General features: G+C 39.8%; 2 long non-coding RNA genes across 4 annotated transcripts in view; one reads left to right on the top strand and one right to left on the bottom strand.

The window, feature by feature from the left end:
- The first annotated feature begins 5,221 nt into the window (after positions 1–5,221).
- Positions 5,222–15,134, top strand: LOC308643112. 3 transcript variants are annotated; one of them, XR_014020701.1, is made up of 5 exons: positions 5,222–5,351; positions 11,163–11,323; positions 11,430–11,543; positions 12,759–12,880; positions 15,018–15,113. It is a non-coding gene; the product is annotated as an uncharacterized lncRNA (long non-coding RNA). The 3 variants fall into 3 exon arrangements; XR_014020702.1 differs by having other exon boundaries at positions 12,086–12,880; XR_014020700.1 differs by lacking the exon at positions 12,759–12,880 and having other exon boundaries at positions 15,018–15,134.
- LOC308643113 overlaps positions 8,219–17,918 on the bottom strand; it is a 622,623-nt gene continuing 612,923 nt past the window's right edge. The window contains exon 3 of the long non-coding RNA XR_014020703.1: positions 8,219–8,332. This is a non-coding gene — a long non-coding RNA (uncharacterized lncRNA). The remainder of the gene's footprint in view (positions 8,333–17,918) is intronic.

The raw sequence follows: 17,918 nt of genomic DNA, 5'->3' as shown, positions 1-17,918 counted from the left end.
AGGTGAAGGCATAGTTTGGGTCCCAAGGGGTAGGATCTGTTTTAGAGTATGGTCTAAAGGGTCATGGTGCTGAGGAAGGAGAAAAATGAATCTGTGACCTCTTGATCCAGGGCCATGAGAGGATGTCTCAGGAAATGTAATTCTAGGAGAAGGTGGACCCCTCTTGATAACACTGCCATGACCTTTCTAAAGAGCAGGTTGGATGTTGTGTGGCTTCTCCACTTGGCCCAGCCCTGCCCTGCACCAGCCTTCCAGAGCTGAGAGGGGCTGCAGTGCTTACTGAGCCTCCCCTGACAGGCCTGAAACTGGAGGCTGTTATGGCTTGAAATGGCACAGTTCCCACAGCCTTCTATAAAGAAAAGCAGTAGTTTCTCTGGCCTTATAGGTTATCCCTGGAGTTTCTGGCAGAAATGCTATTGGGCCATGTCTCAGCAGGAAAGCAAATTAATAATTAAAGCGATTTAATTTATTTATTTTAAGAAAGGGTTTTAGGTTGCCCAGGCTGGTCACAGATTCCTGGGTTCAAGCATTCTTACTTCAGCTTCCCGATAAGCTGGGACTACAGGTACATGCTACCACACCAAGCTATAGCTATTTATGTCACATGGCAGTTACAGGGCACGCTTACTCTATGTGGCTGTTTTATATGTTTTACTCATTTAACCCACACAATGCCCCTAAGGAAGATTTTCAGTTTTACAGACAGGGTCAATAAGGCAGAGGTTAGGAAGATGGCCCACAGATAGGCATTAAATGGTGGAAAAGGGGTTGGAACACAGGCAAAATGAGGGACTGCAGAGTCTGGCCTTGGCACCATAGTCCACAACACAGATGGACTTGGCAGTACTTTTAAGAGGGTTACTGAAGAGGGGCTCAGCCCTCAGTGGGTAAGTATCAGGTGGGGCAAATGTAAAAACCTTTGGGTGTCCCTGGTTTGGAGAGGTCCTGTAACAATGTAGCTTAAATAGCCAATATTTGTCAGAGGGTCTTTCATCCAGGCCAGAGCATCTTGTCCCCTAACCAAATGATATAAATAACTCGTCCTCCTGGCTGGTGTAGTAGGAAACAGTGCATCGACGTTCATGGCTTGGAGACCTTCATCATGAACATCAGCTACCTGTGCTCTACAGTTCCAGGCTCTTCAGGCAATTTGTTTTCTCATGTAGTGGTATCAGTTTAAGATTAAGTTAGTTTGAGAATAAGAAATAACCATGGCACATGAAGGTGGAAATTTATGTCTCTTCATTCTGAAAAATGTAAAGGCAACCCAGGGTTGGCACAGTAGCTCTGCTCCACAGATTCCTCAGGGAAACGGGCTTATTCAAGCTCACCACCCTGCCAAACCTTAGATAAGACACTTCACAGCATTTTAGATGGTGCTAGGGACTGAATTGTGTCTCTTCCCTCAATTCAGTGTGAGGTTACTTGGAGACAGGTCCTTTGGAATGAAATTTAGGTTAGTTGAAGTTATCAGGGCAGGGGGCTGATGATGGAAATAGTGTTCTCATGAGAAGAGATACCAGAGAGCTTGTATTTCCTCCTTTATTTTCTGTTTCTCTCCCTGCCAGACACAGGTGGCCATTTACAACCCAGGAAACAAAATTGGCCAGCACCTTAATCTTGGACTTTCCAGCATCCAGAATTATGAGAAAAGACATTTCCAATATCCTAAGTGTTGGGTTAAACACTAATCACTGTCTGGAAAGCTTGCAACGAGTTAGGTCTCTAAAAGAATGTGGTAACAAGGGAAGTCGGGAGGGGGCCACTTCCTTTACTTCCAATCATTAGGAAAGAGAGTGACCAAGGAATGAACTCATAAAACGTCTGAAGGAAGTCCACCTGCAAGGTGGGCATGCCACCTATCATATATGTATTCCCTCAGCTTGTAGGCACAGACTGGCCCTCCATGGCATTGTGGCTTGCCACCACCGAGGAGTGAGTAATAAAATGTCTAAAACCTCTCCATTGAGTGTTCCATGTCCTTTCTTTGGGATTGGAAAACACTTTGGGGCCTTTGCAGTCCTGGGGTTGAGCAGTAAGCATCCCAGTCTATTTTTTTGTGACATCCCAGGTTAACTAAGAATGTGGGCTAGATTTCTGAGTTCCTGAAGATCACCAAAATTACCAATTTGTCACCAGACAGGGCTCTGAGATTCCTCCAAAGAGAAAGGGATCTCAACTGGGCCCCAGGCAGGTTTGTTTTGTTTTGAACCCAGGGCCTTGTACTTGGTAGGCAAGCACTCTATCAATGATGAGTTATGTCCTCAACCCCCAGGCAGTTCTTTTTTTTTTCTTTCTTTTTTTGGCACCAGGGATTGAACTGAGGCACTCAACCATTGAGCCACATTCCCAGCCCTTGTTATATTTTTTATTTTGAATGGTTTTGCTGAGTTGCTTAGGGCCTTGATAAGTTGCTGAGATCCTCCTGCCTCAGCCTCCTGAGCTTCTCAAATTATAGATATCTGTGTCTATACTGTGTCTGGCCCAAGGAAAGTTCTCCATGTTTGCCACAGAAAACAATTTCAGGAGTTGTCAATAATCAAGGTACAAACAAAGATTTTAAGGACAGCAAAGGGGTACAAACTCAAAAATAGACTGTGGGTGTCCTCAAGAGGGAGAGATGCTTGATGGTCTCAAAATCCTTGTTTGTATATATATATTTTTTTCAGTATATACACTTTTTCACATGGTGACAGTGTTCTGGTTCTTACAGCCAATAATAACTTTGCTGCAAGAGACAATTGCTTTTGGAATGTTATTTCAGAATGCTGAACATCGTTGCCAGAAGTCTCCTTTCTCAGCTATGCTTGGTAGTGCATGCCTGTAATCCCAAAGGCTTTGGAGGCTGATATAGGTGGATCGCAGGTTTAAAGCCAGCCTCAGCAACAGTGAGGCACTAAGCAACTCAGTGAGACCCTATCTTTAAGTAAGTACAAAATAGGGCTGGGGTTGTGGTTCAGTGGTTGAGTGCTCCTGAGTTCAATGCCTGCTACCAAAAAAAAAAAAAAAAAAAAAAAAAAAAAGAAGAAGAAAGGAAGAAATCTCCTTTCCCTTTCCTAAGTACAAAATGCAATATATGTTATGTCCTGGAAAGATTTAAAAAATGGCTACACATTCTTCACACCTCTGTGTACTAATGTTCACAGACTTGTAGTTCTTCACAATAAGTAGTTGGATTTGGATACAAGGTGTCCTCCAAAAGCTTCTGTGTTAATGCAGAATTGTCCCAAGGACCATCCTAGTTTGAATGAACTCACTGGATGATAACTGTAGGCAGGTGGGATGTAGCTGAAGGAAGTGGATCACTGGGGACATGCACCTGGAATGATGCATCTTTCCTGCGCCCCTTCCTGTCTCTTTGCTTCCTGGCCACCATGAGGTGAACAGCACTTCTCCCCCGTGTCCTTCCACCCTGCTCTTCTGCCTCACCTTGGGCCTAGAGTAATGGACTCAACTGACTAAGGAATAAATCTCTGAAACTATGAGCCAAAATAAAACTCCTCTAAGTTGCTTTTGGCCCTGTTGGTTTTTTGGTCAGAGTGACAAAAAGCTAGCATAATACCAGACTCTCCTCTCTATCCCTTGAACATAGGCTCAGCATGTGAACTATTTTGTCCAGGGAACTCTTAGAAAAACTGTTGCAAGTAGAGGCTGACAAAGTGCCACTGGGGCTTGCTCTCTTCTGCCACTCTAGGAACTCTTGAGGCTACCTACCATATTACAAAGCCCAGAATGGAGCACTGACAAGCTTTCCCAACTGAGGAATCCCCCCAACCAACCAGATTGTCAGTGACAAGACATGTAATCCAGGCCATTTCATCCTAAACAACCCATCCTAAAACACTCCAGACTAGAAAAACCCACCCTTTAGTTGACTCACTGAATTAGTAGAAGCAAAAGTGTTCATTGTTTAGTCCACTAAATCTTGGGGCATTTTTTCAAAATGCAAAATCTAATTATCATGCCCATTCTTGAGACAGTCATAGGCAAGAGGAATTCTACTGTTCTTACATAAATCAAGAGACCAACTAAGTTGAGATTTCTATGGTGTTCATGGCTGAATGGAAGAGATGCAAATACCTAAACCAAATGAGGTTTCAACAGGAAGTAAAAGGGGAGGAAGTGTATGCTCAGTTTGGTAACAACATCTAAATATGCTGTACATAAAGCTGTATGTTGCTTCTTTATATAAGAAGGAAAACTAAATTACCATTAGAAATCCCTCTCATAGGAAATACAATATATTTTATACTATAAAGAATATGAAATTTTTTATATTTTTAAATTCATCCTTTCAGAGCACATGCCTTGTGACCAATCTCCTTCAGTTACACCCCACCTGCCTACAGTTATCACCCACTAATTCCATACAAACTAGACTGGACTGTGAATACCAGTGAAGGCAACAGCCAAGGTGGTCATGTCAAGATTAGCATTGGGTTTTAAAGAAGCAATATGAGTTGGATGGCTGAAGTGGAGGAGATTAGATAGAAGAGAGGGAGAATATTCCAGAAGGCAACCCCTGGAAAAAACAATTGAGGATCAGGAACAGGATAGGGATTTCAGGGTGCCAAGGGGAATTCAATGTTAGAGCAGAATACATATATAAGAGATGTTGATCTGAGGTCTTTTTTGTAGTCCCAATTTCGGAGTTTGTCCTTTATTCTAACATACCAGGAGCATTCGCAGTTCTTAATTGGTGTGTGTGTGTGTGTGTGTGTGTGTGTGTGTGTGTGTATGTGTACTGTGATGCTGGTGATTGAACCTAGCGCCTTGTGCATGCTAGGTCAGCCCTCTAGAGGCGCTATTTTAAGCAGATAAAATAATATGCTCCTTAAAATAGCTCAATGCTGAGAGTGCCCCTTCCAACTTCTATCCAGGAACCTTTTCATCCTTCCCACCGCCCTTTGACTTAAAAAAAATATATATTATTTATATTTATTTATTTATTTACTTGGTGGTGCTGAGGATCAAACCCAGGACCTCTCCATGCAAAGCAAGCACTTTACCACTGAGCTTCATCCTCACCCCTAACACCGCCCTTTATAATTTTTTTGCAGTATGTGTTCCAGCCGGACTTAATCTTTAGGCAGACATCAGGAACGTGGCTGGGCTTAAAGGGAAACAAGCTGAGCTTGCAGGCTAGGCTCTGAGAGCGCGCCTTCTCCAGGATACCATAGAGATGATCCTCCCAATTCCTAGAAAGGCAGTCGAAGATGTGCAAGAACTCGGCTAACGCACCTCCGACCGCGCCACCGTTCTTCTGGTCCGAGACTGGAACCCAGTTTCCCGGGTCTGCACAAGCCCCTGAGACCGTAGACATCGCCCAGCGGGAGCCCCGGGATCTCACGGTGAGCGGCACGGGTCGGGAGAGGGGAACGGAGAGGTCTCGGCGCGCAGTGGCTGGGGGCGGCCGACCGGAGCTTCCTCTCGGGATTGCTGTCTGCGCGTGCAGCCTGGAACCCGGGGCGCCCTGGGCTTCTTGGCCGGGTCCAGCCTACAGTCTGACCACTAGCACCACAAAGCCCAGAGCCCAGCTAAGTGTCCAATACAGATGATAAACCTAAGAAGATGACAGTGAATGTATGAATAAATGGTGAATGAATGGGATGTGAATGATGGAGAGCTCATAACCATGTCGGAAAACGAAGGCCTGGGGCTCAGAATTCTCGTCCCAATACCAGTCTCTAACCCTAGCCTATTCTATAACCAAGAATCTTGTTTAGGGACGGTCTTCGTAGTGTAAACCGCACTTAAGTGGGAAGTGTCAGGACCTAAGTTCTAATCCTGGAGAGTACAGAGGCTGTCTCTTGATCTCTAACGTTGCACTGTCAAGTAGTCAGTCGGTGCCCTGTTTTCTTCACCAGGCTCAGAGTTGACAGGGAGTTATGTGACAGCTTGTGTGCAACGTTTGTTTTCCAACAAAACGTTACAATCCATTATCACCAAACATTTCATGGAATTCAGGAACAAGGAATAATCAATCAGATTACTCCGTAAGTGTGAATTGTAGCTTCCCCAAAGGAAAAATGCTTCTAATCTAGTGCTGGAAGATATGTATATGAGTGGGTTTGAGTGATATTTCATTTTTTGGTTCTTTTTAAAATTGAAGCATTATAATTACACTTGGATAATATTTTTAAACCACATTTATTTAGCACTGTATAAAAGCCAGTTCTAATTTATTTGATCTTCGCAACTGCATATTATCTGTAATTTTTTAAGCAAAGAAAACAGAAACAGAGACAATAGGTTATTTGCCCAAGAACACATTGCTACTAAGTGACCCAAGGCTGTAGAAAAGGTAGATGCTGCTTCAGCTGTGTGTTATTTAGTGCCAACAGGCAGACTAAGCAGGGTTTCAGAGACTAGTACATTTCACTATGGTCTTACTGAAGAAATTGCAGTTTTAAATTATTGAAAAACTGCACCTGGGGGCTGGGGTTGTGGCTCAGCGGTGGAGCGCTCGCCTTGCATGTGCGAGGCCCTGGGTTCGATCCTCAGCACCACATAAAAATAAATAAATAAAATAAGTGTATTAAAAAAAAAAACTGCACCTGACTTAGACCACTTCAGGTAATTATTGAAGGGTAAGGAAGTAGCAGTGAAGAAATAGTTTAAGAGATATGAGGAGGAAGCCAGCTCCCTATTTAGCAAGATCATGTAGTAAAGATCCTTTCCCATGATGGCAGTGGTGGCGCATGCCTGAATTCCAAGCAGCTACAGAGGTTGAGGCAGGAGGACCACGAGTTCAAACCAGTCCTCAACAAAAGCGAGATGCGAAGCAACTCAGTGAGACCCTGTCTCTAAATAAAATACAAAATAGGGCTGGGGATGTGGCTTAGTCATTGAGTGCCCCTGAATTCATTCCCTGCTACCCCTACCCAAAAGATCCTTTTTCCTTTTGCCCTTTATTATAATATCCATAGATCTGTTTTAGCATCTTAAAATCACTAACAATTTGGGGCTGAGGTTGTAGTTCAGCGGTAGACCCCTCACCTAGCACATGCAAGGCATTGGGTTCAATCCTCAGCACCCCATAAAAATAAATAAAATAAAGGTATTGTGTCCAACTGTAACTAAAAAATAAAAATATTTTTAAAAAATCACTGACAATCAGATTACTCCACAATAGGCACTTAGGGAAGCATCTGTACTTTCCTTTATAGGTAGTTTATAAGACTATGGGTCAGCCAACCGTGGAACATGGGCCAAATTTGGCCTATCATATTTTTTGGTAAAACTTTTATTGAAATACTGCCAAGCTCATTTATTTACATATAGTCTATTGCTGTCTTAAAATTACAAAGGCAACTTTGTAATTTGTAGTTGATGAAAGCCTAATATGCTTTCTGGCCCTTTACAGAAAAAGTTCCCTGCCCCCTCAGTTAGACAATATAGTAACAGCTCGGATGATCCATGGTTAGAGAAGGGGGGTCATCACCAAGACATCTTTCCTTCTATATAGGTTTTTTGATCAAAATAACATCCAACACCTCTTGTGTGCATTACATGTCACAGATATTTCTATGAATTCTTTACAAGAACTAATTCATTTAGTCCATGATTCAGAGAATTTTGGAGTTGGAATGTCTTAATGGAAATTATCCAGTTATTTTTTCATTTAAGAAGCTTGTGGGGGCTGGGGATGTGGCTCAAGTGGTAGCGCGCTCGCCTGGCATGCGTGCAGCCCGGGTTCAATCCTCAGCACCACATACCAACAAAGATGTTGTGTCCGCCAAAAAAAACTAAAAAATAAATATTAAAAAAACTCTCTCTCTCTCTCTCTCTCTCTCTCTCTCTCTCTCTCATTCTCACTCTCTCTTTAAAAAAAAAAAAAGAAGCTTGTGGGTCAGGTAGACCCACTCACATGGCAGGATAAAGTTCTGACTCTCTGTCCAGTCCACTTCCATCTTATTCTGAATGGAAGACCACTACCATATCCATTGAATCTGATATTTTTAAATTTTGTTTCAGGGTTTTTCTTTTTTCTTTGGTGCTGAAACCCATGTTTTAAAAATAACTTTTCTGGGGCTAGGACGGTGGCTCAGTGGTAGAGTGCTTGACTAGCATGTGTGAGGCACTGGGTTTGATTTTCAGCACTACATATAAATAAGTGAATAAAATAAAGGTCCAACAACAACTAAAAAAAATTTTTTTAAAGAGAGTGAGAGAAGAGAGAGAGAGAGAGAGAGAATTTTTTAATATTTTATTTTTTAGTTTTCAGCGGACACAACATCTTTGTTGGTATGTGGTGCTGAGGATCGAACCCGGGCCGCACGCATGCCAGGCGAGCGCGCTACCGCTTGAGCCACATCCCCAGCCCCAACAACTAAAAAATTTTAAAAAATAACTTTTCTGACTATAAAAGTAACACATTTATGTTTACTAAAGCAAAAATTAAGTATATACAAAAGTATAAAGTTGGGCTGGGGATGTGGCTCAAGCGGTAGCGCGTTCGCCTAGCATGCGTGTGGCCCGGGTTCGATCCTCAGCACCACATACCAACAAAGATGTTGTATCCGCCAAGAACTAAAAAATAAATATTAAAAATTCTCATTCTCTCTCTCTCTCTCTCTCTCTCTCTCTCTCTCTCTTTCTCTCTCTCTCCCCTCTCTCACTCTCTCTAAAAAAAAAAAGTATAAAGTTACAAAGTAAAGTGACTTGTTTACTGATCTGGAGATAAGTATATTAATTTTGGTGAATTTTTGTTTTCTATTTTAAATGTGTGAATTCTTCTAAGTTGGTGTATTAATAATAATTTGTTTACTCAGAGCTACTTAGTACATGCATATATATATTTTTGGATTGGTGTCTTATATCCATTTGCTTCAACATAAAAGTATTTTCTCATGACTATTCTTTAAAAATATGATCTTCACAGTTTAGTAACTTATCATATATATATTCTATCAATGTCTTTTTACCTGTTTTTTAAAATTATAGTAACAATGTGATTTATGCACAAAATCTTGGGGACCATCTGATTGTATTTTTTTGCTTTTTTTCATCTGATTATAGATGTCGTTTATTTCTATGGGAAAATGTTCAAATATTACAAAAAGATCAGCTCTAAAGCAAAAGTGTATTACAATTTTATACTTCAGGGATGATCACAGATAGCAATTTGGTGTCAATTCTCATATTTAAGTTAGGATTTTTTTTTAAAGAGTAAAGTAAAATATAGACAGTAGAGGAATATAGGGAAAATTATTTATAATTCACTATCACCACAGTGATTATTTTTCCTTCTTGATCTTATTCACATTCACCAAACAAACATATTTCATATGTTTGCTTCAATATGTTTGTTAAAAAGATCAGTGTGAATAAAATCAAAAAGAAATTTTAATGTTCTGCATTTTAATTTATATATTTGCATAAGTAGTTTTCCAAATTGTCCATATTTTCGTTTTAATTACTGCTATGTTTCTATAATTTACACTAAGTGGAAGTACCATAATTTGCTAAGCTTCAATGTCTACAAACAGAAAAATTATCTCCAACAACATTGCAGGGGATATTTTTTTACATGAAACAAAATTCCAGTTTTTGTTTCCCTCTGAGAACTTCTCTATGAGAAAGTTTTAGTAATGGAATTAGTAGGTGAGAGAATGCAGGCATTTTTGTGATTTACTTTCATGATTTCAGTTACTCTATGTCAAAAACTCTAGAGGGCTGGGAGTGTTCAGTGTTGAAGTATATGCCTAGTGTGTGTAAGGCCCTGAGTTTGATCCCCAGCACCACCAAACCAAACAAAGAATACTCTCAGTGTTAAGTGTTTAGCTCACACCTCTCTCCTCTATTCCAGATATGTTTTACTTTTCCTTCAGACATTTCAAAACTAAATGTATCTTTTTCTTTCCCAGTTCAGTGTTCCCACTTCACTGTATGTCACTATAATCATTGAAGCCATAAACTTGCCAATTATTTTTGACTTATCTTTCTTACCTCCTTCCCACAATACTCATCCAGTCCTGATGATTCTGTCTTATAGTATGTCCAGTGCCCTTTCTGCATATTCAAACATCCTCACAGAGACCCGCAGCCATGCACTACCACCCTCTACCCTTTGCATGCACTCTTTCCATGCTGTGGGCAGAGGAATGTTTTTATACAATAGTAGATTGAATCATATATTTTATCAAATCTTTTGTGACTTTCTGTTCACTTTAGGGTTAAATCCTTTAATGGTTTGCAGGATTCTGTTTGATCTGGGCTTTCCTTGCCCTCAGGCTTTCTGATTTCTAGTGCATAACAGTTTAGCTGTACTGAGTCTTTTTCATTCTTTCAAAATTTTGTGCTTGATTCCTTAGGAATCTTATGTTTAGTTTCAGATATAGTTTATTTACTATATTAGTAAATATAGTATACTCCTGTCTAGTTCCTATTTGTCTCCTTAACAGAGGCTTGGTTTCCTATATTCCTATATTTCCTATATTCCATAGTACCCTATACTTTCACTTTTGTTAATTCCCGTATTTGAAATTATTGATTTAATTTTCTTTGTTTAGATATGATAACAAGTTCAAGACTGGCAAGGGCATTATTTGACTACTCCCCCAAACCCCTCAGTGTCTAGCACTGATTACTCTCAAATTCTACTCTGCTGTTTGAGTTTCTTAAGATTGTGTAACACCTCTTTAGGATTGTGTACCCTGTTTATGTTCCTCCTCTGAAAGAGAACCAGGAAAGCCTACACATGATCTTCTTAAACATTCAAAACTCAAAACAGGAATTTCACAATTATATGCTCATATTGAGGGGGCTGGGGATGTGGCTCAAGTGGTAATGCACTCACCTGGCTTGTGCGGGGCACTGGTTTTCGATCCTCAGCACCACATAAAAATAAAATAAAGATGTTATGTGCTCATACTGAGCTGCCTGCTTGAAGAAAAAAATGTTTCATTGATATAACATCTAGAAGAAAGGACAATCAGCATATTTTTAGTTAGAGATCCCTAGGCATGATACAGGTTAATTAACATATGGTGGAAATTAATGAAACAGATCTAATGCATTAGGCTTTGCATGAAGCCATTTTCCTGTGCAGCTTGTGATTATATTAACTGACTTTTAGTAAAGATTATTGTATAATGAACAGAGTGCACTAAGTGACATGAATATTCATATCTGTCTAATCTTTGTCTTTATAATTTAAGGTAAAAAATAACATTTGGATTTATTCATCAAGTGCTTGAGCATTGGACAGTCTGTCTGAGTCTACCACTTCCTGAACAGCTGAAAAATGGTGTTTGTGAACCTAGATGGCTGCATGCCAACCTCAATTTTTGCTGAAATAGTCACACTGCTATCCTGAGAGGTATTGTGTGTGTTATTAGTTTCCCCAAACAACAATTGTTATTCATTTTTCTGTTTGCTGGGAAAATGATATCTGCCAACGGAACCATTTTTCCCCCTATGAGCAGGGTTGGTGGTTTTCCAAGCCTGAAGTCTTTTCTAATCAAAGCAAGGAGAAGATTTGTGGATGTTGAATATGCAAGGAGCTGATGAGAAAGCTACTGAAAGAGACACTTGTTCAGGTGAGTGAGTACAGGACAATGTATGAGACACAGCCACCCAGTAGGAAGGGTTTGAAAATTTTAGAAGAGAAACATATTAATGCTCAGGAGATAAAATTACTCTCTCTCACAGGAATGTTGGGAACAGGTATGGATGCACATCTCCAGGGCCATCTTTTTCCTGGTACTCAATAAACCTTTATCGTTTCCAGCCTTTGCCTTTTAAAATTCCCCCATTATCCACTTTTTGAATAAAAACTATCCATATTACCCATTTTTGTTTAATCTCAGGCTCTGCAGTGTCTGTTATTTTCCATTTTTACTCTTGCCTGTGATTGGCTCACTTCACAGGTGCCTTGCTGCCCATTCCATGAGGTTCCTCATCAGTGGTGATCACATTACCCTAATGTAGATCTCTACCAACTCTGACTTATTTGTCGTGCTTGCTTTTATTATTCTGTACTCATAGGCCATTACTGAGACCTGTGAAAGTTGGGGTCCCACAGTTTCAGTGACCAGCTCTGTCAGACACAAGAGATATTTACTGTGGTGATTTCTTTTAGGTTGGAAGAACAAACCCGTTGCAAAGCAGGGTGTTGTTCAAATTGATCCACCAGGGAGAATAGCAAAGAGATTCCAAGAGGATGAACAGCAGGGTTCTATGTTGGAAGAAAAATATGCCAGTGAGGACATAAAGGAAAATTCTTGGGAAGAGGCTCCTGGGCCAGGAGGTTTTGGGGGAATAACCTTTATCCACGGAGAAGCATCCCCTGAAATATTTAGTCAAGAATATAATTTTGAGAAAAGCTTGCTTTTGACCTCAAGCCTTGTTACTCATCTCAGGGTTTCTACAGAAGAGAGTCTGCATCAGTGGGAAACATGTCATGTACATACAAGTGAGATTTCAGACCATAGTAAGTGTTCAACTCTCTCCACACAGAAAAAATCTTGGCTATGTCAGGAATGTGGAAAAAACTTCACTCAGAGCTCATCCCTTACCCAACATCAGAGAACTCATACTGGAGAGAGACCCTACGCATGCGAAGAGTGTGGGAAAGCTTTTAGTCGTAGCTCATTCCTTGTTCAACATCAAAGAATTCACACTGGAGTGAAACCATATGGATGTGAGCAATGTGGGAAGGCCTTTCGATGTCGATCATTTCTTACTCAGCATCAGAGAATCCACACTGGAGAGAAACCTTACAAATGTAATCAATGTGGGAATTCTTTCCGCAGTCATTCACATCTTACTGAACATCAGAGAATTCACACCGGAGAAAAACCCTATAAGTGTAATAGATGTGGAAAGGCATTCAGTCAGAACACACACCTTATACATCATCAGAGAATTCACACAGGTGAGAAACCTTATTTATGTAATGAATGTGGCTCTTCTTTTCGTAAACACTCAAATCTTATGCAACATCAGCGAATTCACACTGGGGAAAAACCACATAAGTGTGATGAATGTGGGAAAACCTTTCAAACAAAGGCAAACCTCTCTCAGCACCAGAGAATTCATACTGGAGAAAAACCCTATAAATGTAAGGAGTGTGGTAAAGCCTTTTGCCAGAGCCCATCTCTTATTAAACACCAGCGAATTCATACAGGAGAAAAACCCTATAAATGTAAGGAATGTGGCAAAGCTTTTACTCAGAGCACCCCTCTCACTAAGCATCAGAGAATTCATACAGGGGAAAGACCCTACAAATGCAGCGAATGTGGTAAAGCCTTCATCCAGAGCATTTGCCTTGTTCGGCATCAGAGAAGTCACACTGGAGAAAAACCCTATAAATGTAATGAATGTGGCAAGGGCTTTAATCAGAATACCTGCCTCACTCAGCATATGAGAATTCATACTGGGGAGAAGCCCTATAAATGTAAAGAATGTGGGAAGGCCTTTGCTCATAGCTCATCTCTTACGGAACATCATAGGACTCACACTGGTGAGAAGCTCTATAAATGTAGTGAATGTGAAAAAACCTTTCGCAAATATGCACACCTTAGTGAACACTACAGAATTCACACTGGTGAGAAGCCGTATGAATGCATCAAATGTGGAAAATTCTTCAGACATAGTTCAGTCCTTTTCAGACATCAGAAACTTCACACTGGTGATTAATCCTGGCATTTAGATTATGATGGTTTTTCTAGAAAGAGTACCTAAGAATCTGGCTGGGAGGAGAGGGGCACATAGGGAAGATGAGACTTGGCTGCTCTTCTCATGTGGAAGTGGGAACCTGGAGGATGCAGAACTTACTCCAGGTGGACACCTTGGAATACTGGGTAAAAAGGAAAAAACAGTTTTTCAGATAAAGCTGGCATATTACCACTCCTCTCCCCATATGACTACACTGAAAGGGCAGACATTTGTTAAGTTAGCACTTGTGTTTCCTTTACCATGCTCCACCCAGCCTTCTGACTTTGTCACCTAAGTACAGTGGCTGATGTGGAAGTGACAGCAATTCTGATATAGTTCTGAGGTTTAACTTCCAGATGTTTAAGGCAGCTGTGACCATTCCATGATAGGGAGGATCCCTGATCTTTAGAAGTAGTCCTGTGAGTGGGATACAGAAACAAATGGGGGAAAAAAAGAACCTATGAATTCATTCAACCAAATAACAGGATGTGGCCAAAACTGGGCTGATCTGTACAGATGTTCTGTGGAAGATGACATTCCTTGGGGTGAGAAAGATCTTTCTGATGCTTTTAAGCCTGTGGGTGACATGAAGCTAAGAAGAAAATAGGAGACAAAGAGAGTTTGCTATTTTATTGAAAGACAGGTCTGCTCAGGGGAAGGGAAAGGAAAGTCCAACTTATGTCACAGAAGAATACTAGCTTAGGAGAGAAGTGGTCTGTTGTGGACTAATAGTGATAAGAGGCTTCAGAATAGAAAGCCTGAATGTGTCTGAGGAAGCCATATATATATAACCTTGCTTGGCTTAAGGAGTACATCTCTGTGTTAAAAGTTTGGCTAGGCCACTGGCTCACAGGAACCAGTGTAGAGGGACTCACTATGACTAACAAAAGGGACTTGGGTATTGGCCTTTAGGAGAAAGCTTTAGTGATGAAAGAAGACAGCCTTTTATGCTGGCTGGAGTTTCAGACTCCTGGCTAGTCCTTAATAGAGTGTTGGAATTTGTCAATGAATTTGGAAAGAATTCTAAATCCCTGTAAATCAAAATAACAGTTTATTGCTGAAATTACAGTTTACCCATTATTTCCTCAGTCCTTTTCATGTACTTAACTGCCACCTAGAAATTGAGCTCCATAAGATTAAGGACTTTGAGCAGTATTTGAAATAATTTCCTAAGTTCTGAAGATTATATTATTTTTAAAATATGAATATAAAAATCACCTAAAGTAAGTTGATTCTGGAATGCTTAGTTATTTGTAACTGCAGATATATCTTCTGTCTTGCAAGCATCAGTGTAACCATTCATAACTGTTAATAGGAATGTGATACAAGTAACACATTTCCTTTTCCCTCTCTAGCTGTGAAGTTTATGTTCTGAAGACCTACAACAGATGAAATCAAAATTGAGGAAATTAATACCTTGTCTGCAAAAAAATAACCCTATGAAATATTTCTGAATATTTTATGCTCATGAAAATATATATTTTACTGAAAGTAAATATCAATGTGTTTATACTTCCTAAATGAAAAATAACACTATAGAAGTAATGCTGGTACATAGTTTATTAAATATTTGGTAGATTATTATATTAATTATATATATTCTTATATCTTAAATTCTGGTGAAAAAGATTTTCTAAAATGGAATGGATATGACCTTGAATATTTAGTCTTTGGACAATTATAGTCTGCACATTTTTATTTCATGGGGAAATAGAAAAAGATTTCATCATCTTTCCACTGCCCTCAGCCCATATTCTCACATTTACACATAACTGCTCCTAATTTTATTTCAGTTGTTGGCCCTTAAATGTGCCTTGTCTTTTCAGTGTGTCCCTAAACCTAAAAATTGCCATCCCCTTCAACTTTTCTTTTATTCAGTTTTCATATTAATCCAACTCCTGTTGACATTATGTCCTAAATCTAGAAGCCATCTCCCTTTAGTCTAGTTCTCCAGGTTATTTTTGAGACTATTTTCAGTTTTTCTAAATAGTCTTTCAATTTCTACCACCACAAAGCCATCTCTCATTTTTCTTCTAGATGATTTTTCTAATCCTAATTGCATGCCTTATTAATTTCTCTTAGAATAAAGTCCTAGCCCTCTAAAGAAACATCTATCTAAGGCTGCTCATTCATCCCATGACTACGTCTCCATCCTCAGCTGCCATTTGTTGTCCAGTACATTCTGCTTGATGGTGCAGATTTCTTTAGTTCTGCAGCATTGCCACTGTAATCTGGTGCATTTTTGCATATAATATTTCTGTTGCCTTCCTTTCTTGCTTTGGCTTTCCTGGAGAGTTTGTATGCATTATTCATCAATGTGCTCAAGTGACAGCATAAAACTGCCTCTAACCTCACAATTTTTATTCTGTATTCTATACTTTTTATAGTTTTGTCATCTTACATGATAATGGGTTGTTTACAAACCTTTCTTTTCCCACTGAACTGTACAGTCCACCAGGGCTCAGGAAATGTGATATTCATCTTTGTATCCACAGTAACTGGCACTTGAAAATTCCTCAGTAAATACTTGTTGAGCTCAACCAAAATACTGAGTTAGACATTTCTCCAGCCAGTCTGCCCATTGTAACTTAAGTCCCTATGTATCAGCAGAAAGGAGATAATGTGAGTGTATGTGTCTTTCAAGTGTTTGCCATGAGCAAGAATTCTGACCTCTCCCCAAGATATATATATATATATATATATATATATATATATATATATATATATATATAGATAGATATATAGATATATAATTTGAATTTTGAATTATGTAGAGGACTCCATAATAAGAATAGTTTGCAGCCAAGGAAGTTTATTACAAATTAAATTAAGTTCTATCACAAGAAAAAAGAATGTATGTAGATGGAGAGACACCTACATCATCTGTAAAATCCATGAACTAAAAAGGTAAATAGGAACTGAAGAGTAATGCTGGTCTGGTATGAGAGCACTTGTAATTGAGAAATCCCAAAGTAGAAGTGTTTCTGGAGCTCATGGCCTGTCTAGGTGTTTAGGATGATAAAGAGATAGATTTTCTTGCTTATTCTTAATGTTTTGAAATTTAATGACTTCAGAAGGATGCATTGAGATGGGGCTACATCAAATCCTTTGAACTACAGAAGATAAAATATGCAATTGGCCTTCCCCAAAGCTACATAAGCAGTGTCATGTAAATGTAAAATTGCAGTGTCCTTTTTTCATTCACATTTCTCTGTCTTACCTCTGTTCCATATACCTCTTTATTTTATCCATTAGGGAACTGGCCAGTGAGGGCTCCATGCTATCCCCTCATATGGAGGATGGGAGAAACTCTATAAGATCAGCAGTTTTTGCCCTCCAAATTTGATTTTCTACTTAACCCCTCCCTACTTGCCACATAAGGCAAAACTCCTAGCCTTGACTAGATGACACAGTTTCATTTCCCTGCATCCTATGGCCACATAAGGGCCAGGTTTTTTTTTTTAATTGGGTGGAATATTTTTGCCGTCCATCTTTACCATCCTTTTCTCACCTCATTAAAAGAAATTCAGCCCCAAATGCTTTTAAGCCCTAGAATTCTGATTCTAATGTACTCCTCAATTGAGTGTGCCCCACTACAGGATTAATTTCCATACAGAGGAGCCTGCTGATTTAGATTCTTTGAAGCCTAAAAGATAAGTGAAAAGTGACCAGACCCAGGCTTTCTTGCCTATGGCATATTAGGACTGTGTGGAAGAACTTGCTCTGTGATACCAAAGTGCTGAGAATGTGACACTTGATAAAATACTAGGAGTGCTTGACAGTTCTACAGTCTCCTTTTACATGAGAATTAGTGGTGGCCTCAGTCTGTAGCACCTCCACGATTTTTTTTCTTTTTGGTGCTGGGGATTAAACTCAGGGGCACTCAACCACTGAGCCACATCCCCAGCCTTATTTGTATTGTATTTAGAGACAGGGTCTCACTGAGTTGTTAAGTGCCTTGCCATTGCTAAGACACAATCCTTCTGACTCAGTGTCCCCAGCTGCTGGGATTACAGGCATGCGCCCCGCCCGGCCTCCACTCTTAATTTCAGTCTTCTAAAAGGGCTCTGTTTGGGCGTCTGGAATTTCAACATATCTTATTTGCTGCATAACATTCATTTATTTTGGTGTTTATTTAGTTCAATACCATATTCTGCACCGTCCTGTGCATTTGCATGGAACTGAATCAGTTGTTCTGCGACCCATAAATTCCATCACTGGGATACATGTGAGGATGAGCCCATGTGTGCAAATAT

Source organism: Spermophilus citellus (genome assembly GCF_964194105.1).
Source record: "Spermophilus citellus genome assembly, chromosome: 3".
Classification (NCBI taxonomy): domain Eukaryota; kingdom Metazoa; phylum Chordata; class Mammalia; order Rodentia; family Sciuridae; genus Spermophilus; species Spermophilus citellus.
Note: the sequence above shows the minus strand (reverse complement) of the source record. Positions and strands in the feature narration are given on the sequence as shown.